This window comes from Octopus sinensis, linkage group LG18 (assembly GCF_006345805.1).
Source record: "Octopus sinensis linkage group LG18, ASM634580v1, whole genome shotgun sequence".
Classification (NCBI taxonomy): Eukaryota; Metazoa; Mollusca; class Cephalopoda; order Octopoda; family Octopodidae; genus Octopus; species Octopus sinensis.
In genome coordinates, this window is record NC_043014.1 from 38,731,436 (window position 1) to 38,753,935 (window position 22,500).

Here is a 22,500-nt window from a genome sequence, read left to right on the forward strand (position 1 = left end):
ATATATATATAATATATATATATGTGTATGTGTATGATAGAGAACCAAGATACATGGCACATTACTGTACTCAAGAAGACCTGCCCACCACAACAGAGTTGAGATCCCCAAACCAAGATGCCACATAAAAACACTCGGTATACTCTGCAAAGTGGTTGGCATTAGGAAGGGCATCCAGCTGGAGAAACCAAACCAAAACAGACTAGGAAACTTGGTGAAGCCCCTGGCCTTGCCAGTTTCCCTCAGTTTCTGTTGACCAAATTCACTCACAAAGCATTGGGGCTAAAGTAGAAAATACTTGCCCAAGGTGCCACTCATTAGGACTGAACCTGAAACCATTTGGTTGCAAATGAAGCCTTTTAACTACAAGGACGTATCTTTTGCAAAACTTTATATCGATAAACAATGTAAACATCAGCCAGAAAAAAGAAAACAAAACTGATATATTACTTGTGTTGATGAACATAAACACCTTATGCTATTTGTTCTGCCCGAGTGGCACAGATAATTCCTTGTCAATCTCGTCAGCACAAAATGCAGTGAACCAGTGATTGCTCTGTTGGAAACCTCTAAACAATGATGCTACAGTTCACAATATGTGATGCATGAAAATGTTGAAATAAAATAAAACAAACAACAGCACAAAGTTGTTGTTGTTGTTGTTGTTGTTGTTATTGCTTAGCCCAAGGTTGGTCCTGACTAGACAGATGCATATATTAAAGCTACAACAATTTTATTGCTTTTCCATTTCGGTTGGAGGCGGGGTGGTGACTTCTGTGTCTATATATATATATATATATATATATATACACATATATATATATACACATATATTATATATATATATATATACAACATATATATATATATATATATACACACATATATATATATATATACACACACATATATATATATACACACACATATATATACACACACACATATATATATATATATATAATATATATATATATACACATATATATATATATGTATATGAAATAAAATAAAAAACAGGACACAAAGGATGTTGCGGTACACATGTTTTGAGCTTTATAAAACAACTTATTCTTACATCAATGTATAATCGACATAACAGATAGTTTAAAAGCCCTCTTCAGCCACATGCAATTGCTACACCAAAGACTTGTATCATATTATGAAAGGTTTGAGAAAGAACATTTGGTATTATTTATAATGGTAGGTAAACTGAGTATCACTGGGAAAGTATGCTTGTAAATCTTTATAACCAAATAGGTGTACAGGGTATTATTGGACTCCAAAAATCCGTCCATACCGTTTTCTCACTCAATATAGAGTGCAAAGTATATGTATATATATACATATCATCATCATCATCGTTTAACATCCGCTTTCCATGCTACCATGGGTTGGACAATTTGACTGAGGTCTGGTGAACCAGATGGCTGCACCAGACTCCAATCTGATCTGGCAGAGTTTCTGCAGCTGGATGCCCTTCCTAACACCACAACCACTCCGAGAGTGTAGTGGGTGCTATTACATGCCACTGGCACGAGGGCCAGTCAGGCAGTACTGGCAGCGGCCACGCTCAAATGGTGCTTTTTATGTGCCACCTGCACATGAGTCAGTCCAGCGGCACTGGCAATGACCTCGCTCGAATGTTTTTTCATGTGCCACCAGCACAAGTGCTAGTAAGGCAACACAGGTAACGATCACGCTCGAATGGTGCTTTTTACGTGCCCATCAGCACAGAGGCCAGCTTGTTGCTCTGGCAATGATCATGCTCATATGGTACTCTTAGCACTCAGTCATCAAATTTGATTTCGATATATATATATATATATATATATATAAAAAGTTAATCCAAACAAGAAAGCACAAAAAAACAACATAGTATAGTATTATATATATATATAACACAAATATAGTATTATTGGACGCTCAGGAAAGAAGGAAAGAAGGAGGGTTTAACGTTTCGAGCGGAGCTCTTCGTCGGAAACATAGGAGAAGGAAAGATCCAGAGAAGGAAGACAGAGGGAATAAAAAATATATACATATATATATCAATCCTTGTTTAACATCCATCTTCCATGCATGCATGGGTAGGACAATTGACAGGAGCTGGCCAGGTAGAAAACTACCTGTTTTGACAGGGTTTTTATGGTTGGATGCCCTTCTTAGCACCAAGCACTCTGCAAAGTGAACTCAATGCTTTTTGTGTGGTATTAGCACAGGCAAGGTTAGTTTTAGCATGATTTTTACAACTGGATGCCCTTCCAAATACCAACCATTTTACAGTGTGGACTGGATGCTTTTTACATGGCACCAGCATTGGCAGAGACACCAACAACTTGCAAGACAAGGAATTTTGAGAGGGGCAGAGACATTTGAAGAGGGGAACTTGTGTCAGAGGATGAGAGGTTAGAGTGAGTGTGTGTGTGTGTGTATGTGTGTGTGAGAGAGAGAGAGAAGCAGAAACAAGTGTCTTGCTATAATGGAGGGGATACTAGAGGAAGTGATCCAGTATCGGATGATGAGAGGCTAGAGGGTAACATGGAAATAGAGAGGCAGAAATAGGTATCTTGCTATAGAGGAGGTACATGGTTACACCATGAGAGAGAGGGAGAGAGAGAGTAGAAAGACAGAGAAAGAGAGAAAGAGAGAGAGAGGTACAAAAAAGTGGACAGAAACAGGTCCCTCTCCACGCCGCCAATGTGTATGTGTATACACACACACACACACATGCATGCACATATCCACATACAGAAAATGACATATAAATCTCTGATATGAATTGTGTTGTAGATGAACTCAGTAGATAGCAGACACCCAATCCATTCTGTAAAGTACTTGGTGATTGATTGGAAAAGTATGCTACTATAAAAAAAGAAACAACTATGCCAAAGTACAGGTCGTATGCAACAACAAAGGTTGGCAGGTTTTACTATAGCTGTGTGTGCACCGGATGATGAAGAAATTTACTCCTGCGTGCATGAAATAAAAGACAAAGGCACACATAAAAGGATGGATTGTGACAGCTTAGATGTAGCATACTATTTTCTGTAATCTATATTTCAGTGTAATGTAGTGAAGTGTACAGCAGACATAGAGAGCTTGGAGGGGTTCCAACAGTTATACATTTCCATATTAAGCCTTTCACTGCAAAACTAAACTTCATGGTTCTTCCGGTAATGATGTTAAATGTCAACTGAAAATATAATTTAGCATTGCCTTAATAAACTTGATATAGGCATAGGAGTGGCTGTGTGGTAAGTAGCTTGTTTACCAACCACATGGTTCCGGTTCAGTCCACACTTTGTGGCACCTTGGGCAATGTCTCTTCTGCTATAGCCCAGGCCGACCAATGCCTTGTGAGAGGGATTGGTAGATGGAACTGAAAGAAGCCTGTCGTATATATGTATATATATGTATGTGTGGGTGTGTTAGTGTGTCTGTGTTTGTCCCCCTAGCATTGCTTGACAACCGATGCTGGTGTGTTTATGTCCCCGTTACTTAGCGGTTCGGCAAAAGAGACCGACAGATAAGTACTGGGGCTACACAAAGAATAAGTCCCGGGGTTGAGTTGCTCGATTATTAAAGGCGGTGCTCCAGCATTGCCGCAGTCAATGACTGAAACTAATAAAAGAGTAAAGAGTAATATATATATATATATATATATGTATATGTTTGTGCGTCTGCGTTTGTCGCCCCGACATCGCTCGACAACCGATGCTGGTGTGTTTACGTCCCCGTAACTTAGAGGTTCGGCAAAAGAGACCGATAGAATAAGTACTAGGCTTACAAAGAATAAGTCCTGGGATCGATTTGCTCGACTAAAGGCGGTGCTCCAGCATGGCCACAGTCACATGACTGAAACAAGTAAAAAGTAAAAGTAAAGTATATGTCAACAGAAAATACTTCCAAATATGACATTCCTCGACAAAAAGATAGATTCATCTATAAAACTGCTTCTATAGATGAGGGGGAAAACGATATTTTAAGTGAATGTATCTGCTTTCCACAGTAAAAAGGTTAATTGTTTCGTTTTTCCCCTTTTACAAGAGTTTATAGTCCACAAGCTTTGCACAACATGGAGACAGATACATTGGCAGACTTAGTGCTGATGCTGATGATGATGGGGAGAGATGCTAAAATAGCTTTGTCTTTTATCTCAGACAAAGCCACAGGAAAACATTCAGCAGTTTCAAATATAGCATATGATGATTGATGACTTCAATCCATCTTTAACTGCAAGTTATTTACACTGTTTCAGAAATAAAAAAAAAATGTCTGTTATTCGAGGACATTTAACTATGTCTGTATGTATGTATGTATAATATTATATATATTATTATATATATATTATATAATATATATATATATATATATATATAGATATGATATCCAACCTCAGCTAGTATGGAAAACAATGTTAAAGTCATCATCATCATTGATTTATATTTATATGTGTGCATGTATGTGTGTGTGTATATAATATATATAATTCGAGACAAACCACTATTTTAAAACCAAACAAGGAAAGACTTAATCAACATAAAATTTTAATATAAATTAAAATAACCGCCACTACAAATGTTCATGTCTGCTCCGACAATCGTCAGGTGGATTTTCGATCTTCTAATTTGATACTGATTAGAAGATCGAAAATCCACCTGAGATTGTCGGAGCAGACATGAAACATTTGTAGTGGCGGTTTATTTAATTTATATTAAAATTTTATGTATTGATTAAGTCTTTCCTTGTTTGGTTTTAAAATAGTGGTTTTGTCTCGAATTATATTATATAATATTTTACTATAAAATGGATTTAACCCTAAATCTGATTTTTCCCTGTAATTTTGGATTCATTCCCTAATATTTATTATTAGTATATATATATTATATATATATATATATATATTTAAAAAAGGAGATGTGGAACACGAGTTGTGATATATAAAAAAAGGAAATGAAGAAAATGCTGACAAAATAATTTAAGTAAGGGAGAGTGTATTTAATTAGGTGAAAGTTCTTTTTACCGGTGCGCATTTGTTATGCTTATCAAAAGATATTTTTTTAAGAGAGAAATATCTATCAGAAAGGAACTCTATCTCTCTTAAAAAAATATCTTTTGATAGCATAACAAATGGCACCGGTAAAAAGAACTTTCACCTAATTAAATACACTCTCCCTTACGAATTATTTTGTCAGCATTTTCTTCATTTCCTTTTTTTATATATATATATATATATATATATATATACATACAACATAAGGGAATCTTACATTGCTTAGAAACTCTATATTTGGAAGGACTCATATTAAACTCTGTTGGACTTTTGGATTTTACTCAAAGGAAATGGAATATTGCATATATACCATTATGCCTACAAAAACGGATTTTACGAATTCAATACCCATACATATCTACATCTATTTTCTTTCCTCCACCTCACTCTCTATTTTGTATCACATCGAAACTAACTATGACTTAATTTTCCTCTCACACCGTCTCCGATGAGAGGATATATTAATTAATATCCTAGAGAAACAGCTGTAAGGGTTTCTATCTATAAATGCTCTAATATCTATAAAGCCTTGGTTATTTATCTTATTGCGCAAAAAATTCTTATATATATATATATATATATATATATATACATACATATATATATATACATACATTTGTCTACCGTTTAAATGTTTTGAACTTATAACCACCAACTGCTTTGCTTTCCTTTTCTTTCTACATGCCACCCTAAAAACATCGCCATTCCCGCCCGTTTCTCTAAAAGTTCACCTTCGCATATTCCCTTTAATTCGATCTCCACCATCACTATCATTTCTTCCCCTGGCTTACAGCGATGTCCATAAGCAAGATAAGATTTCTCCCTTCTTTTTTCATACATACATACATTTGTCTACCGTTTAAATGTTTTGAACTTATAACCACCAATCTGCTTTGCTTTCTTTCCTTTTCTTTCTACATGCCACCCTAAAAACATCGCCATTCCCGCCCGTTTCTCTAAAGTTCAACCTTCGCATATTCCCGGTGCACTCGCCCTTGCCCACCCCCACCACCAATACCGGATATCTCTATATTTTGTTCCATCTATACCGGATGTCGCTTCTTCCACCACCATTATAGGTGTCTACTCTTCGAACCCCCTCTTCAACACGCTATTTCACCATGCATTACCCTCTCTTGATATCCTACGTTCTACTTGCCTAGAACCTGTCATCATTTCTCTGACCACCCCTCCCCACTGGTGCTCCCTATATATTTCTGCACCCCCCCACATAAAAAGCACCATCCGAACGGGGCCGATGCCAGACCCCTCTGGCACCTGTGCAGGGGCACGTAAAAAACAGCCACTGCACTCGCGGAGTGGTTGGCGTTAGGAAGGCATCCAGCTGTAGAGAAACACTGCCAGACTAGACTGGAGCCTGGGGCAGTCCCGAGCTCCCCAGACCCGGTCGAAACCGTCCAAACCGTGCTAGCGCGGAAAACGGATGTTTAAACGATGATGATGATGATGATGATATATATTATATATATATATATATTATACTCTTTACTCTTTACTTGTTTCAGTCATTTGACTGCGGCCAGGCTGGAGCACCACCTTTAGTCGAGCAATCGACCCCGGGACTTATTCTTTGTAATCCCAGTACTTATTCTATCGGTCTCTTTTGCCAAACTGCTAAGTGACGGGGACGTAACACACCAGCATCGGTTGTCAAGCAATGCTAGGGGGACAAACACAGACACACAAACATACACACACACACATATATATATAATATATACGACCGGGCTTCTTTCAGTTCCGTCTACCAAATCCACTCACAAGGCTTGGTCGGCCCGAGGCTATAGTAGAAGACACTTGCCCAAGATGCCATGCAGTAGGACTGAACCAGAACCATGTGGTTGGTAAGCAAGCTACTTACCACACAGCCACTCCTGCGCATATATATATATATATAGATATATATATCACAGATGTTCAAAGGACTGGACATTTTCTTTCTCTCTCTTCTATCTTTTCTCTTTTCAAAGAAAATATATTTCCCAGCATTCACTATTTTCCTTTTGTTCTGGTCTAATGACACTCCATGTTTGTTTTTGTTCGGTTTCTTGTATGTCTCCACTTTTCTGTTTTTGTTCCCGACTTGGACCCTCCATAAATCCTAAATCTTATTTTAGAATTCATGGGAGTCTATGAAGACTCATATTGTTGGTGAATGCTCGAAACGAGGAATGGATAGACAGCTGACAACTGATGAAGGGTCATTTTCTGTTTCTACTTGTCCTGTTTTCCATTTTATTCCTTTGTTGTTTGCGTATTTAACTTGCTTGTTTTTGTACAGTTTACAGAAAACAAAAGGAAGATAGGTGAAGGAACAACAAACAGGTGTATTAGTTTAATGCTTGTGAAGAATGGAAAAGTCTTCGACGCTTCAAGTCTATGCTCTTCAACAGAGAGGATTGAGAGGGAAAATCAGAGAGAGAGAGAGTAAAATGTGGGGTATTATTGGTTCACATGAGGAATGTGTGTGTATGTGTGTGTGTATGTATGTATGTATGTATATATATATATATATATATATATATATTATATATATATATATATATATATATACATATATATATATATATATAGCCACTACACATTTTTATTTTCTCTCCTGTTTCTTTCTGTGTTCCTTTCTGTAGAAGAGCGAAGGCTCGAAACGTTAAAGACTTTTTCTCTTCCCGAGCGTTATACTAATACATCTTTGGTTGTCTACACCACCTGTCTTCATCTTTCTTTTTTTTGTGAATTCTCCCCCTATATATATATATATATAATATATATACACACACACTCACATATTACATACACAGCAAGAGAATTATTAACATACACACAATACAAACACAAAAACACACATACACGCATATATATTCCCCTGGTTGTTTTCAGTTCAGTTCATATTTTTATAATCATCACGCTTCCAACTTCATAAGATGAAAGAGAATTTTACAATAAACATTTTATCAATTTATAGTTTAGTAGATAAAAAAAAAAAAAATGACCCTATTTACATAAAGTATGAAATAGAAAGAAATATTTATTTAATGGATAAATTCTGTGGTATGTATTTAATAATTCAAATGTCTGTTTTGTTTGTTTTTTTAACCAACATTTAATTTCTTTTTAATTTACCCATCAATTTGTATGAACAGACGGAGAGAGCTAGCATTACAACTAATATCTGGCACTGTCATTAATCAATATTTTATTTATCCCACACAAACAAATGTGATAAATAGTCAATTGCTTGACTTTTCTTACTCAGAGGTGTCTGTCAATGAATGATTAGTCGCTCTCACGTCTTCTTGAGAGAAGAAAATGGCAAGTTGTCATGTCATATACGTCTTTCTCATGTGGTACAAGAGGAAATTAAAAATAGACCGTGACCAAGATTCAATCCAAGACGTAGACAAATGCTATAGTGCTTGACATTCTTTGTACTGCCTTTGTTTATATTAATAGGCACTGGTTCGGCTGTGTGGTTAAAGAGCTTGCTTCCCAACTGTATGGTTTCAGGTTCAATTCCCACAGTACAGCAATTGGGCAAGTGTTTTTCCGACCAAGGGTCAACCAAACCCTTGTGCGTGCATTAAAACAACCCACAGTACATGAGTATCTTTTATCTTGTACTTGTTTCAGTCACTCGACTGCGGTCATGCTGGGGCACCACCTTGAATGGTTTAGCGAAGTTTCTTTTGCTGAACTGCTGAGTTATAAGGACATAAAGAAACCAACACTGATGGTTGAGCAGTGGTAGGGAGATACACACACACACACACACACACAATGAGCTTCCACACAATTTCCATCCACTCAAAAGACATTGGTAAGCCCAGGGCTATAATAGAATACACAAAGCGCCATACAGTGGGAGTGAACCTAAAACCACATTGTTGTAAAGTGAGCTTGTTAACCATGCAGCCATGGCTGTGCCCATCAGTACATCTATATATATAAAACTCTAGTTGTGTGAGTGTCTGTCCCCTTCGATTTAGATTCCTAACTCCTCCCACATTTTGCGGTGCAGTTTAACCAAATTCGGGTATCTTATAGTCGTGATTCATATCGAGCCCGTCTGGCTATTAGCGCGCATCAACGATGAGTCTACGATTTTAAAAATAATTTAACATCATTTTTATTCCATTTTAATGCATAATCTTTGTGTGTCGATGCGGCGGAGTTGGCGTCCACGCTACAGCTGCACCTGTTTGCTTCTCCCCTTCCCTCCCTCGTGAAGCTGTGGGGAAGGGAGTGTAAAGAAATCAACGTCGTAATGCGTTGTCAAGGAGACCAGCGTTCTTTTAGAACAACGACTTCATGGCTTGAAGACACCAAAACAGAAATGGCTAAGAAATCCCGAATTGGCATCTATAAGGGAAGTAACTCTCTAAAAATGCTTATATAGTTATTTCCCTTACAAACCCGAGCAACGCCGGGCGATACTGCTAGTTCTTTTATAAAAAGGCTCAGTTTGAGCTCTGAATGTAAAGGGCTGAAACAAAGAAAGCAAGCCATTTCGTTTGATGTTCTAATATTACCATATCAACAACAACAACGAGGAGGATTTCATTTATTTGCCACAAGGGCAAAGGATGAAGGGAACAATACAGAGACAGACATAAAGTGTGGTGTTTTACATATAATAACGAAATGATAAAAAAATGAATAAAAAATAAATAAAATAAAAAATAAAGTATATATACAGTATACACTTGAAAAAAAGAGGACATATGCATAGCATACAAAGGTGAAGAAGAAGAAGAAGAAGAAGAAGAAGAAGAAGGAGGAGGAGGAGGATAATAATAATGGTTTCAAATTTTGGCACAGGGCCAGAAGCTTTTGAAGGAAAAGAGAAGTCAATTACATCAACCCCCAGTACTCAACTGGTACTTATTTTATCAGTCCTGAAGGGATGAAGGGCAAAGTCAACCTTGGCAGAATTTGAATTCAGAACGTAAAGACAAACTGTTCCTAAGTATTTTGTCTGGCATGTAATGATTCTGTCTGCTCACACTGCCTTAACAACAATAATAATAAGCCCTTTTTACTATAGGCACAAGGACCTGTAATTTAGGGGAGGTGGCAAGTCAATTACATTGTCCCAAGTGCCCAACTGGTACTTATTTCATTGACCCCACCAAAAAAAGATGAAAGGCAAAGTTGACCTCGGTGGAATCTGACCTCAGAAAGTAAAGGGGTCTGGGATGCTAATAACTTTGCTAGCTTGCTGCCTTAACAACAACAACAATAATAATAATAATAACAGTAATAATAATGGTAATAATAATAATAATCCTTTCTACTACAGGCACAAGGCCTAAATTTTGTGGAGATGGGGATAGGCGATTACACCGACCCCAGTGCTCCACTGGTACTTATTTAATCAACCCTGAAAGGATAAAAGGCAAAGTCGACCTTAGCAGAATCTGAACTCAGAATGCAAAGACAGACAAAATACAGCATTTTGCCTAGTGTACTAACAATTCTGCCAGCTTTCCACCATAATAATAATAATAATCCTTTCCACTGTAGGCACAAGACCTGGAATTTTCAGGAAGGGAACTAGGTGATTATATCGACCCAGTGTTACACTGGTACTTAATTTACTGACCCTGAAAGGATGAAAGGCAAAGTTAATCTAAGCAGAATTTGACCTCAGAATGTAGCGACAGGCAAAACACGGCTAAACATTTCATCCAGCATGCTAGTGAGCTCGCCATAATAATAATAATAATAATAATAATAATAATGATAATAATGATGATAATAATGGTAATAATAATAATCTTTTCTACCCTAGGCACAAGGCCCGAAATTTTGGGGGAGAAGGCCAGTCGATTAGATTGACCCCAGTATGCAACTGGCACTTAATTTAGCAACCCCGAAAGGATGAAAGGCAAGGCTGACCTCGGCAGAATTTGAACTCAGAACGTAAAGACAGACGAAATACCGTTAAGCATTTCGCCCGGCGTGCTAACGTTTCTGCCAGCTCACCACCTAATAATAATAATAATAATAATGAATAATAATAATAATAATGATAATAATGATAATAGTAATAATAATAATAATAATAATAATAATAATGATATAATAATAATAATAATGATAATAATGATAATAGTAATAATATAATAATAATAATAATAATAATGATAATAATAATAATAATGATAATAATGATAATAGTAATAATAAGCTGCTGAACAAAGAAATACATAACAGAAGACACCAGATAAAAAACTAATTTTAGTTTGTAAGAAAGAATGTTCCCTCATTAAAAGAAGAAAAGAAAAAAACAACAGCAGAAACAACAAAGGCAATAAAATACATACAACACATTGGTACAGTATCCATCCTTCCACAGTCCACAATAGAAATACCAATTAACTGCAAAAAAAAAAAAAAAAAAAAAAATAAGTGAAAATATATATACACACATTATGAATATGTATTAAGCATCTCTACAAATGCATATACATGTTTCTGTGAGTATTTATGTATTTTATACATTCGTGTTAAAGTGTATAAGTATGTGGTACGGATTTTGCGTACATGTATCTTTAATGCTTGCGTAATTATACACATGTGCGTTTATTTTCTTATGCCTGGTGTGTGTATATTCTCTTCCCACCACTCCTACACACACACACACACACACACACACACACACACACACACACACACAGAGATACATGTGCTTATCTCTCACCTGTTTAATCTTACTATACCTGACTGCAGCTAAATACTAGATTAAGAGCTCTAGCAGTTTACAGAGATGCTTATATGGCCTAACACTGTACAAGCATATATATACATACATACATACACACACACACATATTTATATATATGATACACCTATAGGGAAAACCTGCTTATTATAATCACAGATAATGTTATCAACCTGTTATCAAAAATACTTTGCCCCAAAGTAATCACAATATGTTGCATGCACACATAAATAAATATCACCATTCATCATCACCTTTTAACATCTACTTTCCATGCTAGCATGGGTTAGATGGTTTGACAGAAGCTAGCAAGCCAGAGAACTGGCAAGCCAGAGGACTGTACCAAGCTCTTATATCTGCTTTGGCATGGTTTCTATATCAAGGCAGCAAGCTGGCAGAATCGTTAGCACGCCGGGCGAAATGCTTAGCGGTATTTCATCTGACATTACGTTCTGAGTTCAAATTCTACTGAGGTTGACTTTGCCTTTCATCCTTTTGGGGTCGATAGAATTAGTACCAGTTATGCACTGGGGTCAATATAATCAACTTAATCCCTTTGCCTGTCCTTGTTTGACCCCTCTAGTTTTAAAAGAAAAAGTTATGAGTGTTTGTTTCTCAAATTTGAGGGTGATAATATAGTTCTATACTTTTTTTATGAATATAGTTCTATAAGGAACTTTTAATATCTCACTGGCATCATTGAGGTAAGGAAAAAAATTATCAACAACACCGCTATTTGACACATCATTAATTAGCATAATAGCATAGCCTGGAAAAAACATGGATTACATGGTAAAATGCAAGCAAGAGAAATAATATTCTTAAGATTATAAACCTGGCCAACCAAAGCCTCGTGAGTAAATTTGAAAGATGAAAATTGAAAGAAGCTTCTCTGTGTGTGCACACATGTGTGTATCTGTGTGTATGTTATTGTCTCTGTCATACAAGTGGGTGTCCATTTCCAATCTTCTGTGAAAACATGTCTGGTCATTTGGAAATAAGTGAAAGGTGACGACAGGAAGAGCATTCTGCTATAGAAAACCTGGCTCAACAAATTCCATCTGACCCGTGTAAGCATAAAATATTTGGCGTTAAAATGATAAAGATTACGATGATGAAACAAGTATGGCCAGATTTTTTTTTTTCTTATGTTGTGTGTGCCAAAAGACAAATGTCCATAATGAGCAGCAAGATACTGTGAGATATGTAAGTCTAACCCATGCTAGCATGGAATAGTAGGATAACAACAGCAATGATGAGGATGATGATAATGATGATGATGATGGTGTACAAACGCATTCTTTTAACTTGATAAGTTATCTATATTCTTTTTCTCAGAACATGTCTCAGATTTCTAGATTATTTTTTCTTATCTTGGGTGTGTTTTCTGGCCCAGCTGAGAGAAAGAGAGTGAGTGAGAGAGATAGAAAGATAGACAGACAGACAGACAACAAGACGAATGCATAAACAAAAGCAAAGAATCCTACTTAATGCATATCGCTCCACAGCTTAAATATTTGTATTAACAACTTAACTTAGGATTACATTACTTCAAGTTTCACAGATGTAAATAATGATTTTTTTTTAAATCCAAGAAAAAGGGAAAAAAATGAAAGGATAAATGGATGAATACAGAGAAGAGATAACAAAGAGAATGATGGAGAAAGGAGAGAAAATAGACAGAGAAGCAGAGAGAGAAAGACATAGAGGGATTTATAAGAAATCGCAAATAATGAAATTTCCAGAGTTCCTAAAGAGCCTCTAAGAAAACTGAATTCTATTGGTTTCCCTCACTGCTAAGAGTTCAACATTTTATAATTCTACATTAGAACGGACAGCACAATGAGCCCAGAGTGACTATGGCTAATCAACATAACAGCTGAGTAACAGACACGTATGTATTGGCGATGGGGAGCACATGGCATAATGGTTAGGGCGTTGCACTCATGACCGTGAGATCATAGTTTCAGTTCCTGGACCAGGTGACGTTATTGTATTCTTGAGCAATACACTCTGTCCCACGTTGCTCTGCAATCAGGTTGACACCTGACGCGTGGTATACTGTTCACTTGTTCAGGTAATGTCGATTTGATGGGGGGGGAGCTAACATAACAAGCACATATTTTTTGATTACTATTAACGAATCTTTCTTACAGGTTGTTCAGCAAGAAATTGCTAAACTGTCTTTCTCAGACTATGAGTAACTACTATCACGTGTGTGTGTGTGTGTGTGCTATATAGCCACAGGTCAGTTCATTCAGAGCTGACCAATATCTTTTTTGGTGGGGTGAGAGAAAGGTGTTGATAGGGAAGAACCTAGCACAATATTATCTAATGAGCTTTCTTATTTGTTTTTTATTTCTAAATAGTACGGCATAATTCGAGGTAGATTTGACTGCAATTTCTAGCAGATCAAGGACCGTGTAAAAACTCCCTGATTTGCTCATCATATACAAAATCTATGTAGGTGTATGATTATGTTTATGTGTGTATGGGTGTTTCTGAGTGTGTATGTATATGGATGTCTGTGTATGTATGTTAGGGTGCGTATGTATGTATGGGTATGTATGTGTGTTTGTATGTGTGCATATTGTGTATGGGTGTGTGTGAGTGTATGTGTATATGGATGTATGTGTGTGTATGGGTGTGTGTATGTATGTATGTGTGTCTCTGTTTTTGTTTGTATGTGTGTATGTATACAGGTGTGTGTATGTATGGGTGTCTATGTGTTTTTGTTTGTATGTGTGTACGTATGCATATATGTGTATGGGTGTTTGTGAGTGTATGTGTATATAGATGTGTGTATGTATGTTTGAGTGTATGATTGTGTGTATGTATGTAAAGGTGTGTATGTGTGTTTGTATGTGTGCATGGGTGTGTATATGTATGTGTGCATGTGTATGGGTGTGTGTATGTATACATGTATGGGTATATGTACGCGTATGAGGGGGGGGAGGTTCGTGTTATATGTCTGTAACAGACTGACCAAACTTATAAACTTATAAAGACATTTTTTGTGTCCTCTTTCAGCAATTAAACAGCACAAAAAAAAACATAACAATAGACCTCTATTTAACAGAATTAACTAACACAAAATTATTTTATTAGACCCCCCCCCACCAAAAAAAAAATCTGTAAATGTTGCTGGAATAATATACCAACATCCTTTTAACCGTTCGTTACACTCCACACCCTGACCAACATACACTATAATTCTGTCAAAAAAAAAATAGAGATGTGTCGTAATGGATAAAAAAAAAGAAAAAAAATTATTAAAGCAAATATAGCAAAAATAATTTCTTTTTTTCAAACTAGACAATTATTGTTGTTTACAAATGTTTATTTAATGCTTCTGGTGCAAAACAAGCTAAAGAATTCTGAACAACAACTCTAGCTGTCTGCCATACAGAATCAGTCACATACGTGGTCTCACATACTCTTAACACTTAGCATAGAAAGCAGCATTAGGACAACAAGCTGACAGAATCATTAGCACGTCGGTAAAATGCTTAGTGGCATTTCATCTGTCTTTACGCTCTGAGTTCAAATTCTGCCAAGGCCGACTTTGCCTTTTATCCTTGGGGGGGGGGGAGATCGATAAAATAAGTACCAGTTGAGCACTCTGTCACTCTTTACTCTTTTACTTGTTTCAGTCATTTGACTGCGGCCATGCTAGAGCACCGCCTTTAATCGAGCAACTCGACCCCCGGGACTTATTCTTTGTAAGCCCAGTACTTATTCTATTGGTCTCTTTTGCCGAACCGCTAAGTAACAGGGACATAAACACACCAGCATCGGTTGTCAAGCAATGCTAGGGGGATAAAACACAGACACACAAACACACACACATATATATATATATACATATATATGACGGGCTTCTTTCAGTTTCCGTCTACCAAATCCACTCACAAGGCTTTGGTCGGCCCAAGGTTATAGTAGAAGACACTTGTCCAAGGCGCCACGCAGTGGGACTGAACCCGGAACCATGTGGCTGGTAAACAAGCTACTTACAACACAGCCACTCCTGCGCCTATGATCGGTGAAATTGACTTTCCCCCTCCCCCAAACTTGTGCCAAAATTCTAAACCAATATCAGAAGCAGGGTTATGGTGGTGAGCTGGTAGAATCATTAGCAAGTTGGACAAAGTATTTCGTAGCATTTCTTCTGGCGCTTTACATTCTGGGTTAAAATTCTAAAAAAGTCAAGTTTGCCTTTTTATCTTTCTGGTGTCAATAAAACAAATCACAGTTGAACACTTGTAATGGGATCTCAAGGTTTACGATATCGGGAGAATATCGCCTTCTTCCATTATCTCTTTCTGTTCTTCGTGTTGATCAGGCTCCGGCAGGTGAAGAGAGAAGACTTCAAGTAAATAAATTCAATTTCCAACTGGTTTATTTACAGGTTTCACACGATAGGTGAAGTGTACTGCTCTCAGTAACCATCTTTAGCTGTGTGCATTGTGTAGTAGCTCCGTTAGTGCAGGCACATTGCCTCTGCAGGTATAGACAGGCCCTTACAGGCAGGCCCAGCCAATGGAGTGCAATCAGCAAGCGCTGCTGCTAAGAGGTGGAAAGAGGGGCGGCAAAAGAGAGCAAGAATCTCAATCTGTTTTGCCCTTATATACAGTTTGCCATCGCGAGCCTCGTTGTGATCTCGCGCATGGCAAATGGATGCAGGTGAGGTCCCGCTCCAGTCTTGGAGATGGCAATGGCTACCACGAGATCTCATCCAATATGGCACTGACTGCTTGTGCCGCTACACACTGCTATCAATGTAACTGACTTGCACCCTGCCAACAGCTCCCACCTCCCTTAAAATTGTAGGTCTTGTGCCAAAATTTGGAACCAAATTGCAAAGTAGGGTTGCTTTTTTATTTATTTTTATTCTTATCTTTCAGTCATCTGTTTCTGACACTGCCATGGGTTGGATGGTTTGACAGGAGATGACAAACCAGAGGACTACACCAACTTCTACCGTCTGCTTTGCCATGGTTTCTACAGCAGAATGCCCCTTCTTAATGCCAACCACTTTATAAAGTGTACTGGATCCTGAGTGATTATTTTAGCATTGTGCAGTGCAACAAGTATTAATTGTCTATTTTTGAGGGAAATTTTGTATAGTAGATATATATATTGTTTACTAATGCTTTTCTCTTTAGTTTTTATTTTGTGTTATGTGGTTGTAGTATACTGTAATTGCTCTGAGTTGTGTAAGTGCATAAATACTTCTAAGATATCAAAGATATTTGGTTACAAAATACATAACAGCGTAAAATCAGAATTTGGCATCAGAAATGAGGGAGAAATAGAAACATGCCAACCTGAAATAACACAGAAACACAAAGATATACACAGATATAAATATACAAACATATATGCATACAAACAGACAGGTATGTATACATATATGTATACCATGTGATTTATAAATAAAAGACAAAACAAAAACATTAAGACTAGAAGTAAAAAAAAAAAGGAAAAGATAGGCCAAATAATTCCAAAACATTGTATAGATGGTGTATATATTATATAAATTACTATACAAACCTGTTCTTTCAAACACACTATCAACATACATTCTCTCACACATATACAAATATATATGTATATATCTCTTACTAACAAGAACTAACCACACACACACACATATATATATATATATATATATATATATATAATAGCAATACAGACTTGTTTAACACCTACCTCTCCATGAAAGTAAGGATGGGGCATATTTCTGTTTTGTCTTTAAATTTATATAAATTTGTGGTTTTTGTTCATTGCAGATCAATGTCCTTTCTTGACATAAACTACTTAACTATAAACAAAAGGTGTGGCACCTGATCTCAGCCAGGTAGCATCAGCAGGGTTAGATTAAAGTAAACCGATGCCTCAAGCAAAGCAAAACAATGCCATCACCCTTGTCCCTGCCAAACCTTGTTACTTAATTAACAGGGCATTTAATACTCAATGTGAAAAACTACCGTAATTTGATGACGTAAAAGATCTACGAGTTCATTAGATGCGCCCTGATCTCAGCAGTGTATTGTTTATCTCTAACTTGTTTCCACTGTTAGACTGTGGCCATGCTAGAGCACTGCCTTGATGAATGTTAAGTCAAATGAATTGACCCCAGTACTGAAGGGCTTCATTCAGTGTCCATCTATCAAATCCATTCATAAGTCTTTGGTCAGCCTGAGGCTACAGTATAAGACACCTATCCAAGGTGTCACACAGTGGAACTGAACCCAGACACCAGCATCAGTTGCCAAGCGATGTTGGGGGGACAAACACAGACACACAAACATACATATATACATATATATGACGGGCTTCTTTCAGTTTCTGTCTACCAAATCCACTCACAAGGCTTTGATCAGCCCAGAGACTATAGTAGAAGACACTTGCCCAAGGTGCCACACAGTGGGACTGAACCCGGAACCAGATGGTTGGTAAGCAAGCTACTTACCACACAGCCACTCCTGTGCCGCCCTATATACATACATACCACACACGCATACACATTTGATAGGTTTCTTTCAGTTTCCTTCTACCAAATCCATTTCCAAGGATATAGTTGGCCCAGGGCTATAGAAGACACTTGCCCAAGGTACCACATGGTGAAATTGAACCCCAAACATGTAGCTGGATCACGAATGTCTTAACCACACAGCCATGCCCACACCTGAAAAAGAACCCCCATAATGCACTTTTCTCTTGGTGCCCTACGCATGTGCTTATATTGCTTATTATTATTTCATGGTTAATCTGGCCCCAAGCCTCAAATAATTAGAATAATTAGTTTCTTCAACCAGTGACATAATCACCACAGCTATAGTCATAGTAATAGTAATCCATGGTCACGTGGTAAAAAATTCAACCTTCTAGCATTGTGCTAACAAGGGACCTCTCTTTACCTGGTCACATGACTTGCTAGAAATAGCAGCATAAATTACAACATATATTTGATATTGTAGCCTTGGGCACACCAAGCTTGAATAAACACTAGGATAGTCATGACTGGAATGTCTTAATTGTAAGTCTGTTTGATCAGGGCTGACCTGGAGGCATGCAATAAAATAACCAACAACAAACTAATAAAAACCTCTATGTGGTTGCTCAATCTGCTAGAAATAGCAACCAAATCTCACTCTACATCTTAGCAACAAAAAAACCCCCACAAACAATAGATAGTACAATCCTAGATACACTATGACGAAATGAAAATCAAAATGGTGACTACAACAAAAACAACAGACACTCTAAACATTAAAGTCACATTTACTGTTACCCACATAAAAAAAAATATTATAATACATAACAACAACAAAAAAAACCCTCTTCTTGACCTTTCTTAGCTGAATTCATCATCATCCGGTCAAGATTGCTCTGATTTTCATTGAATTGTTCCATTGATATGTTTCAATTATATTTTCTAGCATATAAGATCTGCTTTTTGTATTTTTAAATCAAATGATTACCCTGTACCTAATGCAGCCCTATCACAAATAGAAAACAAGAGCTGTAGGTTAAGAAGCCATATGACCCTGAAAGGGTGAAAGGCAAAGTCAACCTCAACAAAATTTGAATACAGAACATAAATCCACAAGAAATGCTGCTAAGCATTTTATCTAGTGTGGTGACTTCTTTGCCAATTTGCTGCTTTTCACAATAATAATAATAATAATAATAATAATAATAATAATAATAATAATAATGATAATAATGATAATAATAATGATAATAATAATAATAATGATAATAATGATGATAATAATGATAATAATAAATGATAATAATATAATAATAATAATAATATAATTTTTGTATTTTTTTTTTTTGATATTCACTAGTACAACACTAAATACAAAACCAAATATATGGCACACTAGGCATAACAACAACACGAACTTCCAACCTGTTGTCTCTTGAGGTCTCTGGGTGAGACTTGGAGTCAACTTGTACAAATATAAAGCAAAAGTCAAACATAGAATGATAATAATAATAATAATAATCCTTTCTAATATAGACACAAAGCCTAACATTTTGGAGAGAAGGCTAATGGATTACATCATCCCCCAGTACACATCTGGTACTTATTTCACTAATCCCAGCTGGGCACAATAATGTCAATGACCTCCCTTACTAACAATAAAATATTGTAAACAAGCCCAAAGTGTTACAATTTGCTATCCTAAACATATGTAAAATTGCTTATGGTGAAGTTATGTGGAGACCGCTTTCCCAAACCAGGTATGTCCTACATTATTTAAAGACTGTGTTACCTTTAAGAAACATTTATCAATTATCTGAATGAAAATTCTATCAGAAAGATGAAAGGAATATTACACTTTCATCCACCTATCAGCTATTTGCAATAAATGGATAACAAGAAAACCATAGCAGTGGTTTGTTTGCACCTTGGTGCCAAAAATATGAGCTTAACATCTAACATAGCAATTCCCTAGACCAAAGTACAAACAACAATAAAACTGATCTAAAAGAAGTTAAAATATGGCACTCATAAAATGTAGCTTACACATGATAAATTTATGGCTTCTGACTTTGTTCCAGTAGACTGTCACGGAATTGTATTTGTATGCACAGAATCATACAGTTTTCATTACAAAGACCACTTTAAAATATCTTTCAATAAGTGTATAATGAAACATATTAAATTTGTCTTTTTCCACAAAATGGATTTGTAAAACAAGGACGCGTTTTATGTGAGAGCGTGTCTTATCCACCAGCAAATACAGTAATATAAAAATAATGAAGAATTTAGAAGGTTAGTAAAATAACTATCATTGTTGAGATGGTGTTTGAAGCATACCTTGACCAAAAAAAAAAATAAGTTCTCACATATAATTTTGGTGGAAAGCTTTAATTCCAATAGGATCGGGCATTTTTGCATTATAAAATAAGAGTTGGCGTAAGGAAAGTTGGTTATCCAAAGTGTCAAAACCAAATCTATTTTACATCATAACATATAAATGAACAGGTTCTTAGAAGCTGTGCAGGTCACTTTGGCACAAGGCTTATATATATATATATATATATATATACACACACACACACACGATTTAAGAAGTCAACAAATATAATTTAATAGAAACATAAAACTCTGATAGTGAATATATGAAAAATTTCGACTATGGGCAGGAAGGAGAGAGTGGGAGAGAGAATGGCCAGGGGAAAGACAGAAAAAAAGAGAGAACAATCAAAGGGAGGGGAGTGGGAGGTTAGAAAGAGAAAGGAAGAGGAAGGTGGGGAAATGGAGCGAAAGAGAATGGAAATGAAAAAAAAGAGAGAAAAAGACAGAAAAAAGTGAGAGATAAAGAAAAATCAAAAGGAGGGGAAATGGAAGATTAAAAAGTAAAAGATGAAGATGGGAAGAGAGAGAGAGACAGACAGACAGACAGACACAGAGAGAGAAAGACAAAGTGTATGTGTGGCTAGAGAAACAAAACGTTGACAATGTACAGATAGATGTTCTTCCAAAAATGGCAAATCGTTCCATTCCATTCTCATTTGGAATTATATAGGATAGTGCTTGCTGCCAGAATCCCCTGCTGATTGCAATAATACTGAAAGAATGAAGAACCACAAGAGGAAGGGAAAAAAAAAAACATACAAAAATCCATCACATGGAATAGTGACAGATGAAATATTTCCTTTTTCCTTTCAAATTACCTCATTCCATTTTTCTCACTTATATTATTATATGTTATAGATTATGTGGCTTTCTTCATAGTGAATAAACAGAGACTCCTACAATAATAATAATAATAATAATAATAATAATAATAATAATAATAATAATAGCGAAAGGGGCTGATTGCTACCTAACTCAGATACCAGGAAACCCAAAAATGGCAGAAATTCAAAAGATAGTGCTCATGGGAACTGCTCATATCCTACACAAAATACTTTCTATGTAATCTCAAGTTTTAAAACAAACATAATTTTCGTGTTTTTTTTTTAAGACATTCGCTAGTACAACACTAAATACAAAACCAAATATATGGCACACTAGGCATAACAACAACATGAACTCCCAACCTGTTGTCTCTTGAGGTCTCTGGGTGAGACTTGGAGCCAACTTGTACAAATATAAAGCAAAAGTCAAACATAGAATAATAATAATGGTTTCAAATTTTGGCATACAGTCAGGAATTTTAAGGGAAGGGGATAAGTTGATTACATCAACCCCAGTGCTCAACTGGTACTTATTTTTATTAATCCTGAAAGGATGAGAGCCAAGTCACCTTGGGAGGATTTGATGCCAGAACATAAAGAGCCAAAAAAAAAATGCCACTAAGTATCTTGTCCCATTGGCATAAGGCCAGCAATTTCAGGAGAAGGGTAAAGTTCACCACTTCAAACCCAGTGCTAAATTGGTTCTTATTTTATCACCCCTGAAACGATGAAAGGCTTAACTGTTCGGCAAAAGAGACCGATAGAATACGTACTAGGCTTACAAAGAATAAGTCCTAGGGTCGATTTTCTCGACTAAAGGTGGTGCTCCAGTATGGCCATAGTCAAATGACTGAAAAGAGTAAAAGAGTAAACTGATATTGTTGTTATTGTAGCTGTCACAGCAATCTTTGGATAGCCAACAGAACTATGTTGTTATATTTGTTAATTAGCCCTATATCAGTCCTAATCAAGCAGATTTTGATTATCTAATGTACTCTTC

The 22,500-nt window shown here is 36.4% G+C and overlaps 1 protein-coding gene across 4 annotated transcripts in view; it reads right to left on the reverse strand.

The window, feature by feature from the left end:
- Positions 1 to 22,500, reverse strand: part of LOC115221503 (protein phosphatase 1 regulatory subunit 12A) — a 414,153-nt gene that overhangs the window by 200,978 nt on the left and 190,675 nt on the right. For all 4 annotated transcript variants that reach the window (XM_036510896.1, XM_036510897.1, XM_036510895.1 and 1 more), the window contains exon 2: positions 11,398 to 11,452. The gene's annotated coding sequence lies outside the window, so the exon portion shown is untranslated. The remainder of the gene's footprint in view (positions 1 to 11,397; positions 11,453 to 22,500) is intronic.